Genomic DNA, 13,116 nt, shown 5'->3' on the forward strand with positions numbered 1-13,116 from the left:
GATTGCTCAAGTATGTATGTTAATGACCATTTTCCACTTCATAGCTCCATTATCCTACTGTTTTCCTATTGTGTTGCTGGAAGCACTAACTATGAAATGAGGAGAATATTTATGTTGGTTATTACCATTGTTATTCAAAAATTGTTTATATCAGGACTGTCCAATTCCAGTCTTTGAGAGCCACATACTGGCTAGGTTTTTTATATACTAACTTTCTTGCTCTTTGTAAGCCATTTACTACTTCATTTACTGCTGTCTGTTCTAGAAATACAGAAAGTATGTAGAGCCTGGCCCTTGAGGACTAGAGTTGTATAACTCTGGTTTATACTTATGCTACATATATCTCCAACAATATTTGCATCATATTATCTCTCTTCCTGATGCACAAATAGGTGCAAAGGGGTATGGACCATTGGAGATACTGCAATTAGACATCACACAATTATGTGCAACCTCATTTTGCACACCAATAGCTAAAATGGGCTTTCTGTTGTTCACATACCAGTGCTTCTTGTAATCATTGTTTATGGAATATATTTTCCCAATTGCTTGTAAGGTATATGAATCTATTCAGAATTGATGTACCTACATATATGAGCCACAGCTTTATTGCATTTGCTTTGTACACTTGATGTCACTGTATCTGATGGTATTTTAAAAAGAAACTTTTTGACGGAGAATAAAATCTTTTTGCTTTGCAGCACATAGATTGGCTTTGCATTGTAGTGCTTCAGAAAGAAGAAGGAATGTAGTAAGGCACAAGTAATTTGTAATTTTTAATGATCTGCTTCAACAGTATTACTTTACTGGCTGAACACAGACCCTTCTTTATTATAATGAAAGATAGGATATTTTTGTGCACTAGAGTTGATCAATGAGCAAAGCAACTTGTCACACTGTTAGATTTCATCCTTTCACTGGTATATTTTACATTTACTCTATCACACATTTTTCATCATTCTGTAGCACATATGTATGCACAAAAGCACATATGAATTTTGAATTTGTCATGAAAATGTCATCTATACTCATGATTTGAGCAGCATGTTGGCTCAGAGTACACACATCCAATGGTTCTCACCAGATAATCGGCTCAGGGCCAATATCAGACGAGAATCTGGCGTGTGTACAGCACCCATCGTCCGAACAACCATCCTAGCGCATCCACGGCCGATGGACGACGAACGATCATAGTGCAAGGGAAGGGGGAGAGCTCTCCCCTTCCCCTCTCCATAGAGCAGAACAATGCTGTATGTACAGCACTCGTTCATGCATTGTGCAGTAGTTTTTGGTTGGAAAGGATTGTGAAAGATCCTTTCTAACGACAATTATTGCACATGTGTATGTAGCTTAAGTGCTCTGGCATTTGCAGCGCTAGGTCCCAGGTTCGAATCTTGGCCAGCACACTACCTGCATGGAGTTTGCAGGTTCGCCTCGTGTCTGCGTGGGTTTCCTCCAGGTACTCCGGTTCCCTCCCAAATCCCAAAAACTTGCAGTTAGGTTAATTGGCTTTCCCCAAAAAATGTACCTTAGACTGTAATAAAGACATATGACTGAGGCTAGTGACATGACTTTGGACCTTGTACAGCGCTGCGTAATATGATGGCACTATATACTGTGTAGTGTACTGTGTGATAATAATATTAATAATAATGTTACCAATTTGTTTATTGTTTCAGCCAATGGCTTTTCAGTTTGAGTACTCAAATACATGTACTCAAGTACATTTCAATATTCATGTAAAAGGTTAGGAACGTTGATTACCTTTTTCAGTGCTAGATTGCAAGCTCCATAATTCTTTCTAAGGATTAAATATTTTGATATATAAACTTTCATACACCAGGACAGTACTGTATCAGTTTCATTTAGACTCAATAATACAGCACTCTTGTGTGCAAGCTGAATAATTGAAGCTGACAGAGAGAGAGCAATGCTCCTGCATATCTGATAATAATGAATGTAATTCCTCTCCAATAATTGGTTTTCTAAGCTGTAACAGCTTTAAATTGAGACAAACTGATTCAGCTACCAACAAACTGATCAGAAGGTGGGTTCCAATAGTAAAGTTTTATAAAAAGTAAGCTATTAGAAGAAAGCAAACATCCTAAAATATGCTTCAGTGGCACTTTGCTAATTTTAATCGGGCAATAGGGTTTCTGTAGCTTAGGTCCTTTAAGTGGATGAAATCTTAAAAATGTTTAAAGCTTTTTCTTTTAGAAAAAATGTTTAATAAATACAATATGCGCCCCCCCCCCCAAAAAAAAAATGGCAGATTGAAGAGTGAACTTTCAGATTGGGCAAGCATGTCTCAAATTTACCATCAAATGTTTTAGAACCAATTTGTATTGATATTTAAAAAGGTTAAGTTCCAGCGATTAATCTAAAATAGTACACAAGTGTAAACTGTCAAAAGTTAAGCAAAAATTAACCAAAAACTGAAAAATAATAAGCAAGAAAAATGTATCAGAGAACATATTTGCATAACCATAAAAAGAACTTGGAGGAGTAAACTAACAGGAACAGGTCAGGAAAAATCAGATGACAAGTTTCTGATAGTCAGCAGCTTATGTTATAGGCACCTTACAGGACAATAGTGGCCAAAGTAAACAAGTCTAACTTTTTACTGTAAAGAAAAGATTTCAAGGTGCAGGTTTGACATGTGGCAAGTAAACTATGAAGACCATTATTGATTTCCTTAAAAGGAGTGGGTTAACTTTGACAGCTCTGAACGTAAGAAAGCTATTGTTAAATGGCAAAATAGGAAAAATATATTTGCCTGGGCCTGCAGCCACTACCAGAAAGTACTAATAGTGTATTAGTACATACTGGTATGTTAGCTTTGTGAATTGATCCAAAGAAATTAGGATCTTTTTTTTTTTTTTTTTTTTTTTAACACATAAGCATGTCTTTCCTGTGGCTTGCAACACCATCTAGCTCATATTCAATGTCTCTTGTTGCAAGAACCAACTATTTTTACTCTTTTGAGTAAACACTCAATGTAATCATAAAGTCCACACTGTGAATTGACTGCGTATTTGTGAAAAAATGTATTCTTTTATATGGCTTCTTGAAATTGACTAGAAAAATACGCAATTTTTTTTTTTTTGTGAAGTCACTGTTTTTGAAGCATAGGAACAAAGGCAGTTAGCATTGGTAACTTGCCACATGTCTCTAATTTCTTGGTGCAAAATGTAATCACCATTTTTCTTGGTGGAAGTACAGAAACATTGTGGCAGCCATAGAGAAAATTGGTAGTGTAAAATTGCTGAATGGAAGCAGATGGGTGCACAATTGAGTCTCCTGTACAAGTTTGTGTCAACCACAAGTTGGAAATGGCCTTATGGCTCTGAGATTCAAGACATGCTTAATACTCTAGTTGTCTCATCTGTTCGCTTTATTACTAAACCATTGATGTATTATAAATTCTCGATTTGTTGACACCCTATGTAAACAGATTTATGATCTTTCATGGTTTAAGATTATATGTACCCCTCTTTGTATCTTTCTTTGTTGATTTTTTTTTCTATTATGTATCTAACAATCCTGGATGTATAAACTATGAATAGGTGTATATGCTTTAATTATGCACTTTTTGCTTTTTTTTTTTTTTTATGAAAAGGGCTGCTGTATTTTACCATTTAAAAAAATATATATAATGTTAGTTCCACTTTAAAATGATTTTTTTTTCTTTCCCTGCGAGGATTTGTTTGTTTGCTTTTGTAACTGTTTACAGGAATTCTTCCCTTGAGCTATTTATCATAAATGTTCTTTTCCTTAGCACAGTCATTTTTACATGAACCTTTATATTAGCAGTAATTATAATCACTTTCCTTGCCTCTTTTTGTGAGTGTATAACAAGATCAGATCGCTTGTAGTCTGCTTATACCTTTTAACAAGTTCAGAAGTGAGCATCTTGCCAAATTGTTATGCCCTTCACCCGTGCCAAATCTTTTCCCCTTGCCAGCTGCTCTTCTTCACACTTGAAAGACAACCAAGAAGCATTTTACTATTTATTAGGCAACAGAATGAGCATATACAAATGTTAACATATGCTAAAACATCAGCTTTTTGGAAAGTCCCAGTCTGATTATGCTGTGGAAGAAAACAGTGTAGCAGGTATTTCTGGTGTTGTGAAGCTTAAAACTGTATTTAAAACTGTACAGAAGTAAAACAATTTTTACTGTATATGGGTTGCTTGATTTAATTTTATAATTTTCTATGTTTAGTAGCATGCAGTTTTGTCCTGGTAACAACTAATAATAATAATACTATATTGCACCACACATAGGGCAGCATGGTGGCACAGTAGTTAGCACTCTGGCCTTTGCAGCGTTAGGTCCCAGGTTCGAATCTCAGACAGGACAATATCTGCATGGAGTTTGCAGGTTCTTCCCGTGTCTGTGTGGGTTTCCCCTGGGTACTCCAGTTTCCTCCCACATCCCAAAAACATGCAGTAAGTTATTTGGCTCCTCCCCAAATTTGATCCTAGGCTACATTAATGACATATGACTATGGTAGGGACATTAGATTGTGAGCTCCTTTAAAGACAGTTAGTGACATGACTTTGTACAGAGCTGCGTAACATGATGGCGCTATATAAATACTGTGTAATAATAATAATAATATTAGAGAAAAATGTATTTATCAGTTTTATTGTCACCACTGACATTACCTAAAACAGTTTCTTCTGAAGATTTTGATACAAATACATTTTATTTTCCATAATGCTAAAAACAAAAACTATTGTCATCAGGTATTACCCCAATATTATATTACTCAATTACGAGGGGATGCTGAGAAGTTCCTGGCTTTGCCCAGAAGACAGAGCCAGAGTTAGGAAATAACACTTTGGCCCCGGAGACCAATGCACTTGGTACAGCGTAGTTGCAGCTTTTCTAGACCGTTCAAATAAAGTCCTTTGGTTGGGCCGCAAACCAGCTCTCAGCAGCATCTTTGACGTAAAAGTCCTCAAAACTTTGCCCCTTCAGGTGTTTCTTCAAATTCGGGAACAGATAATAGTCTAAAGGGGCCAGGTCAGGTGAGTAGGGGGAATGGTGGACCAATAGGAAACCCAGGGTGTTCAAATGGCGGCCACAACTTTGGACCTGCGCGCAGGTGCATTGTCCTGCAAAAAAAAAGGATCCCTTTGGTCAACTTTTTACAGCGTTTTGTCTTAATGGCCTCCTTCAGCTGGTCTGGGAGGTTAGCATAATACTGTCCGTTGATATTAGAGCCCTGAGGTAGGTAGTCCACCAACAGAATACCGCCTTTGTCACAGAAAACGGACGCCATGACTTTTTTTGGCTGATTTCTGGGTTCGGGACTTCTTCGGCTGCGGGGACCAGCTGTGGCCGCATTCCTTTGACTGTTCCTTGGTTTCAGGATCATAGATGTGGAGCCAGGTTTCATCCTCAGTCACTAACCTAGTCAAAAAGTCCTGTGCAGCTTCAAAATGGGTCAAAACGGCTTTGGATGCTTCAACTCGTTCCTTCTTGTGATCATTTTTCAAACATTTCAGCACCCACTTCGCTGAAAGCTTGCTCATGTCTAGGATAGTGGTGATAAACTTAACACGCTCCCATGAGATGTCAAGTATCTGGGCTATCTTTTTTGCAGATCCGCAATCAATTTTTTCACCGATCCTCAATAATCAGCTCATGGGTAGCATCGCAGGTTGCCGAGTCAGTTGAGGTTGGGGGGCCCCCACTGCAGGGCTCATCTTTAGCGGTGAAATGTCCAGTCTTGAAACGAGATATCCAGGTTTTGACAGTGCTGTAGGAAGGACACTTCTCCCCCAGTGTTTGTGACATCTCAGTGTGAATGTCCTTTGCTGACTTTCTCTGGAGAAACAAAAACTTCATGACGGCCTGTAACTCCAACGACGTGAAACTTGCTTTGTGCCTCTGCCACCACAGCTTCTCAATAAAAGAAAAAACTGTTTTAAGAATCGCAAAAGAATCTAATGCCCCCACACTATTTTTTCTATTTTATCTGGATGGGGGCAAAGCCAGAAACTTCTCAGCACCCACTCGTATTTTATAAACAGTATGTTTAATTTACAAACAAACCTGAAATAAGGGCCAATAAATCAGGAATGTCTAAAAAAAAAAATAGTTTTTTTTTCAGATAGTACACTAATAGCACACTGCCTAGTAGACATTATCCTGTGAATTGTCTTGATGGAAGCACATAAAATGGTGCATGTGCTTACTGAAGTTTACAGAGTTTACAAAACAGATCTATTACATCGTACGCAGATTAATAAATATATAGAGAACAGTTATGTTTATGTGTTTTCCATTTGTATTTACATTTTCTTCCTTTCTACCTCTTCCTTTTATTTTCATTATGCCTTGGTGGTTTACTTTGTATTTTATTGTATTGTTTTCTGATTTGGCAATGAAAATTACTTATGGCAGTGTTGGAGTGCCAGTATACCCACTGGTATCCAGGTGACTATGTTCTCTACAATCTGTGATTTTGGGAGATTTCACTACCCACCTGGACAATTATTTTGTTTTCCTTATATGTATTTTCTCCTTTGTGTAATGTGTGTTTTATAGATGACATACAATTTGTCCTCAAGGAAGATGTAAAGTCAAATGTTTATATTTCCAGGGAAAGTCTGATAATGTTTAAATGTGCATGAATGTATTTTTAAAACACAAATGTGTCAGAAAACATTGAATCAGGCTTGCAGAGCATTAGCTGTAAATAATATTAAGTGATGTAAAAGCTCTTTTAATGGCCAGCAGAATCATTTTTCTTCAATAGTTGTCAAAACAACGTAATCTAGCTTTGTCATTGTTATGGGGTCTGAGGACAGGATTTTATCTCCGCTTTACACATTGTAATTTCTGACGTTTATGGACAGAATTATGAATAAATGGAAGAATCTTCACAATAGAGAGGGACAGTTAATCTGTCAGTGGAAAGTGACACATAATACCAGGGTTTCTATTCATATGCCAAATGAATGAATTTATAAATTAAATGGATCAAGTATGAGTTTTAAAATACCAAAGCAAAGCCCTCTAAAACTTTATCCTTTATATCTGCTTCATTTCTGTTATTCTTTAAAAGTTATGGATAACTGTAAACTGTAAACTGCAAAACAAAACCATCAAACATTCCTATTGGTACCCAGCACAAGGTGTAATCAGGATCACAGGTATTTTTTAATAATAATATAATAATAATAATATAAAAATGTATTAAAAACTTATTTTCACGTTAATATAGCAGTTATATTTTATTCACTAGAAAAAGGTATTAAAAACGATAGAGCATAACTTAAATAGAGCATAACTGGTCAGGAGTCATCTGATAGAATACTCCACTTTTTTTTTTCTATCATCTGTTCTCAACTAAAATTAAAAGGATTGCTATACTACTTTACAAATATGGCTGGAGATACAATGCTGAACACAAAAGAAACGGTTTGCATTTGTGGTCAGCTTGAGCATTTACCTGGATTTGTATTACAGCAAAACTAAACCCAAAATAAAAAAAACACAGATCTGTCATTCCATCGGGAGGTTTCTTCTCTTGAGTCCCACTATCCTTGAGCCCGGCGTTTATGCCAGGTGCCATCTTCTTTACCCTCCGTCCGGGTTCTTCTTAACACGCCACCCATTTTGCGCACTGCCCAGACGTGAGATCAGGTGTTGTAGATGGGGAAAAATATTTCAGACATCAATTGTCTCACTGCTGAGATCTGGCATGCGCAGATGGAGCAGCGAAGAGCCTCCCAGGAAGCTCTGTGCTCGCGGTGATCAAGACAGAACAGGTAGGTGCTGCACCCCCTTTTTTTTGCGTTTTTTTTTTTTAAAAAAGGGTGTTGCATTTAAAAAAATAAATAGAATTTTTACCTTATATAGGAAAGGGTTGTCTACCCTTTCATGTAAAGTAAAAATTTTGAATCTAGGTCCACTTTAGGGGAGAAAAACATTATACATAACACAGGCATATGCAGTTAAAAATGATGACATGATTTTATGATTGATGACCTGACTCCTGTGCTTCATTCAGTACGAATGAACTGCGGGAGAAGCAGGGACTGCCAGGTATTCTGACAATCAATCGCAAAGCGGTCCTATTGCTTTAGAGGCATTGTCCTTTTCTACAATAATGCCCTGCCCGCTCCAAATTTTTTGTTAAAGTGAAACTTTAGTTCCACTTTAATATCAGACCACTGCAAGTACCAACACAGGCACCACTACATACAGCAATAGAAGAAATGTGCAGTATCTCAGCACCTCAGTACTGCAGTAGTGATCTGACCAATTACATTGTATATGTATGTGTGTGTGTATATATATATATATATATATATATACATACATATATATATATATATATATATACACACATACACACACATACTATTTATATATGAATCTTCAAAGCTCATTTTATATTGCTGTGTAGCTAACTAGTGTAACTAAAGTTACCGTACTTGTTTTAGGTCATGACCTGAATTTGAAAACTTTCCTCCTGTTTCTTGTCATTGATTTTGATATGACCTCCACTTGCTCTTCCTTGATACTGGCATATCCTATCTTTAAATACCGAGTCACAAAGTGAGAAATTAAAGATGACTATTGATTAATGACAGACTTTAAATTGGCTTGTAACCTTGAACAATAACTTCAGATGCCCTGTTGCATGAACATTTGAGCAAATTGTGTCTTGTCAAAGGAATGTACTTTGTATGTTAGGGTACTTGTATGTATGCTTTTATAGGTCTACTTGATTATCTATGTTTTTAATGAAGCTGAAGGCAATTAGAAACAAAAAAATATAACTTTTTACTACTAGTTTGTATGACTGCAGCCAGTATTTCATATGTATTTAATACTTCATTGCCTGTTACATTACTTACATAGCATTACTATGTATTGTGCCATTTGTTTAAAGCAGGAGCAAAACCTAATGCATTCAGCACTTTTTTTCACACCAGCATTATAAACCCTCCATCTGGAAATCACTGTGACATTCCATCAAGCATATTCTAGTATTCTCACTTTCAATTACTGGCTACTATATCTGTTTTCAATCCAAATCCTGTTGGCCCGACTTTACCTTGTTTCTTCTGGCGCCAGGTCCACATTTTCTATCAGACAGGAGAATGTTAGTAATAAATTTGTCATATGTATGTTTTAGAAAAAGTGTCACAAATATATATATATATATATATATATTAAATTTTGACAGCAGACATACCTATTTCTATGTATTAGGAAGTGGCATGATGTGTCTAAGTTTATTTGACATTGCATATAAAAAATGATGTGATATTTTAAGAGTATTATTCATGGCTGGATTTATATTTTTTGGGGGCACCAAGGGCTTTTTCATCAAATTACATTTAATACTGTATATTACAATACTTATAGGTATGAGCATACTGGAGATATTTTCACACCAGAAATTATCTTATTATAGAAAAATAGTTGTCATTCTTTTTTTAAATTATGAGCTCTAAAGTTCTAGATATTCTGAAATGGTTTCCAGCTTTGTGCACAATGTTTTTTTCACATTGACTTGATTTATCGAATGTTCACTTGGTGGATTTAAGGATACCAATAATATTTCCTAACAGCGGCATTAAACAGAAATCTTTGACAGCTTCAAAACAAATAGAGAATGTTTTCTTTTAAAACCCAATAATATCATCAGTGATTCACAATCAGCATCAGCGTATTATGCCTGACTTCAGAGAAGGATTATTAAACCAATATTCCTCCATCGACTTTGGTTGGTACCTAGACAAATGAGCTGTCAGGATTAGTTTATAACACACTTATTTTAGTTCAGTGTACATTTATGCAGCTGCGCTTTTCATTCCTTACAAATATTCCTTGACTAGCCTCTACCTTGCTCTACAGCTAATTCATAGCATAATTTTATATTTGTGGCATTTTATCTTGCAAGAATAAAACAAGAATCTTATAAATGTAACATCAGATTGGGGGCAGCTTTCTAATTCTAGATGCTGTACATTTTAGGACCCCATAAGCTCCTACAATTCTACAAAAACTACCCAATGGTGCCAGTAATGAAGAGTATATTCTTGTTCACCATTAGTGTGCATCAGCTATGTATAATATACATATACTCAGCAGTATACAATACTCCTGATTTAAATATGCAGAGATGATTATCACTAATGGCAGGTTCACACCTACCAACTGACTGCTCAGTTTTGTGCGTCTCCCTGCATCGGGAAAAAAAAACAGCATCTGAAAATTTGTCAGCTGGGGCCAGTGAGCTGTACCAGTGCCCCTCACTGCAGCCCCTATTTATTCCCTATAAGGAGCTGCCACAGGAAGATGCTACATGGTAGTGTCTTCCCTTGTGGCAGTGTTTTTTGACGTGAGGAAGTGGTAAGCAACACTACTGCCAGTGTCAGTAGGCATTTACAATAGTACTAGGATAGTCACCTTTTAAAAAGAAAACTGTCTCGTGTTCAAAATGACATAATGTACCCTGTATCTTTTCTTCCTAGGTTTCAGTTATGAGATACGACCTAAAAGCACAAAACATCTGTAACAATTATCCTGAATTTATTTTGAATGGCTAGCCACCATTTTGAGCACCACTTTCATTCATAACCCATACCACTAGAAGTAGCTAGACTTGGAATGTGCCTGCCAAAAGGGCTAGATAGAGCTAAGGGGGTGGGCCAGCTATCTGAATGCTGGTCTCTATGAATTTAGGCTTAGAGGTGGTGGTGCATTTAAAAGTAGGTGTTTTAGCAAAATTGTTAGAGACTAAAAAGTAAGAGAAGTTGAAAAAGAAAATAGCAGACCTAACGCCTAAACCTACTAAAACCATGTATAAAAGATGTTAAAGCAACTTTAAAGTAAGTTGGAAATAACTTTTCAAACTGGCTGTCAACTATATACAAATGTCATTGCACAGCAACAAGCAGTGGAATACCAGCTTGCAAGGATGAGTAAACAAGAACACAAGAGGTAGTCATCCATTTCATGTAGCCAGGCCTCTGAATCAGCTGTGGGCCTTCTCAGGAGTCTTTATTGATCAAATGCATAAAGATGACCTTGTAGGGATATCCCCACCATTATCAGATGCGTGCAGCTTAAAGAATCATCTAGCAAAAAAGTGGTGCCTGCTTCTTCACGATGGTGAATTGTGCTATTTCTTGAAAAGGCTGTAGGGATGCCCCTGATAGGAAAATTAGGTTGTTGTTCATGCCATCTATAGTAAGTTTTCTTTGGTGGAAATGTTTGGTTTGTAGATATACTTTACATTAGATTTGACTTGTTTCTTACAGCATTGGCAATTGTACCTTAAGCACAGTCTTACTGTTTCCTAGCCTTCTGGTACCCTTAAATTCAGACAATTCTAAAAATAAATTAGTAATGTAAACAAGATAATCAGCCTAGACAAGCAATGTAGTTGTCGTATCCTGTTTCATTAATTCCCTCTATGATCATACAGCGTGACATTATATGGGAATATTTAATTTATGACACTTCATGACAATTATAATTTGGTTAACCATGTAAACAGGGCATATTCTGTAAGGATGGGGCTGCATAACTTAATACATCCCATATATGTGTTGGTAGGAAGTCCCACATTAGAGCTGTTTATTGACCTTTCTTTGCATACACTGCCAGCTATAGATTAAACTAGACTCAATCAGTTTCCTGCTACAATTCAATTTCCTTTTCAAAAAGGAAAAGCTGTATCATTAATCTCGCATTAACCTCTGAGAAAACACCTTTAAACTGTGCTTGGAAGCATTATCTGATACTTTCTGATACTAGCTGGTAGATTTCTCACATTTTGTGCCTCAATAATTGATGCTAATGCCATTATTGCAACAGAACACTTAACATTGCAGCAGATGCATTTATAGCATCATTGAATATGATTTCGACCAGTTATATAGCTTTAAAGAATAACAAACTGTTACTAGTTTACCTATGTATGCAGAATATGCATCTCTGATGTGTTATTTGTTCTTAGCCCTGCCTTGGATATCTACATTTTCTACAACATAGCTTAATTTATATAGTGGTGGCCAGTTTGTAACCTCCAGTGATTACATAAGTACACAGAAATCAACAAAAATGACTATTGAAAAGGAACACATTACACACATACAAACACACACAGACTGAATATATAAAACGGAATGCTTACATAGACTTGCCAGTGGGACTGGGCTGAGGACAGGATAGCATTTGCTCTCAAGACAGTACTAAAGGATATGCTGTGCTGGTATACTTCATTACTCAGATCAGAAAGACTGGATACCTGTCCAATCACAGAGTTCTGTTTGCGTCATTGAGCAGCAAACTTTGTGGGGTTCTTTATTATATACATTATGTTAAAAGCTACAAAGTAAGCTGATTCTGAAAGATGGAAAAAAGGTTTAAGCATAAACAGGTTATTTAATCTCTTCATATTTAACTTTGTTTTTAGGGGATGCCTGCAAGAAGTTTGGCTGTAAAAATCCTTTTAAGCACTCTGCATAGTTTTAAGACTGCATAGTTTTTTTATAGCTGAGATTTTCTTTATCACCCACAATACCTAATTGTACCTTAACATCAAAAAAAAAAGAAAGTTGATCTTCCTGCTTACTGGCAGTAATAAAATAAGTTTGGTGCCTTAAGTTTCAGCAAGGCACTTTTAAATTACTGTGTGCCAGTCTGTGTTTCTTTAATAATACACTGCAATGTCCATGGGATTTAGTAGAATCTTTGACAAGTTAGATATAGTTTATTGGCTTTGTCTGTCAGACAAACCCTCAAGCTTAGAGAGCCTGACATCAAGATATAACTCAAGATAACAGATAGTTAGAATTACATTGAGAGATTAAAAGACCAAAACAAGCCTTCTAGATGAAATTCCATCAATGGTTGATTGTGTTCTGAATAGCAAAAATATAAGAATTATCTTTATTTTGTAGCACCATTGCAAATTAACAGCAATGTAATTGGGGTATCAACAAATTTCAGCTCTGCTGCTGCTTTTTGTCATCACTAGCACTTAAACCTGCATTTTTTTACAGCTCATCTTTGGAATTGTAAACAAAAGATTGTATATTTTAGGTAATGTGCAGATGGAAGGATTTAACTA

General features: G+C 36.2%; 1 protein-coding gene across 4 annotated transcripts in view; it reads left to right on the forward strand.

Annotated features, from left to right (window-relative positions):
• Positions 1–13,116, forward strand: part of PRKG1 (protein kinase cGMP-dependent 1) — a 513,859-nt gene that overhangs the window by 411,555 nt on the left and 89,188 nt on the right. The window lies entirely within an intron of this gene.

Source organism: Pyxicephalus adspersus, chromosome 10 (genome assembly GCF_032062135.1).
Source record: "Pyxicephalus adspersus chromosome 10, UCB_Pads_2.0, whole genome shotgun sequence".
Taxonomy (NCBI): domain Eukaryota; kingdom Metazoa; phylum Chordata; class Amphibia; order Anura; family Pyxicephalidae; genus Pyxicephalus; species Pyxicephalus adspersus.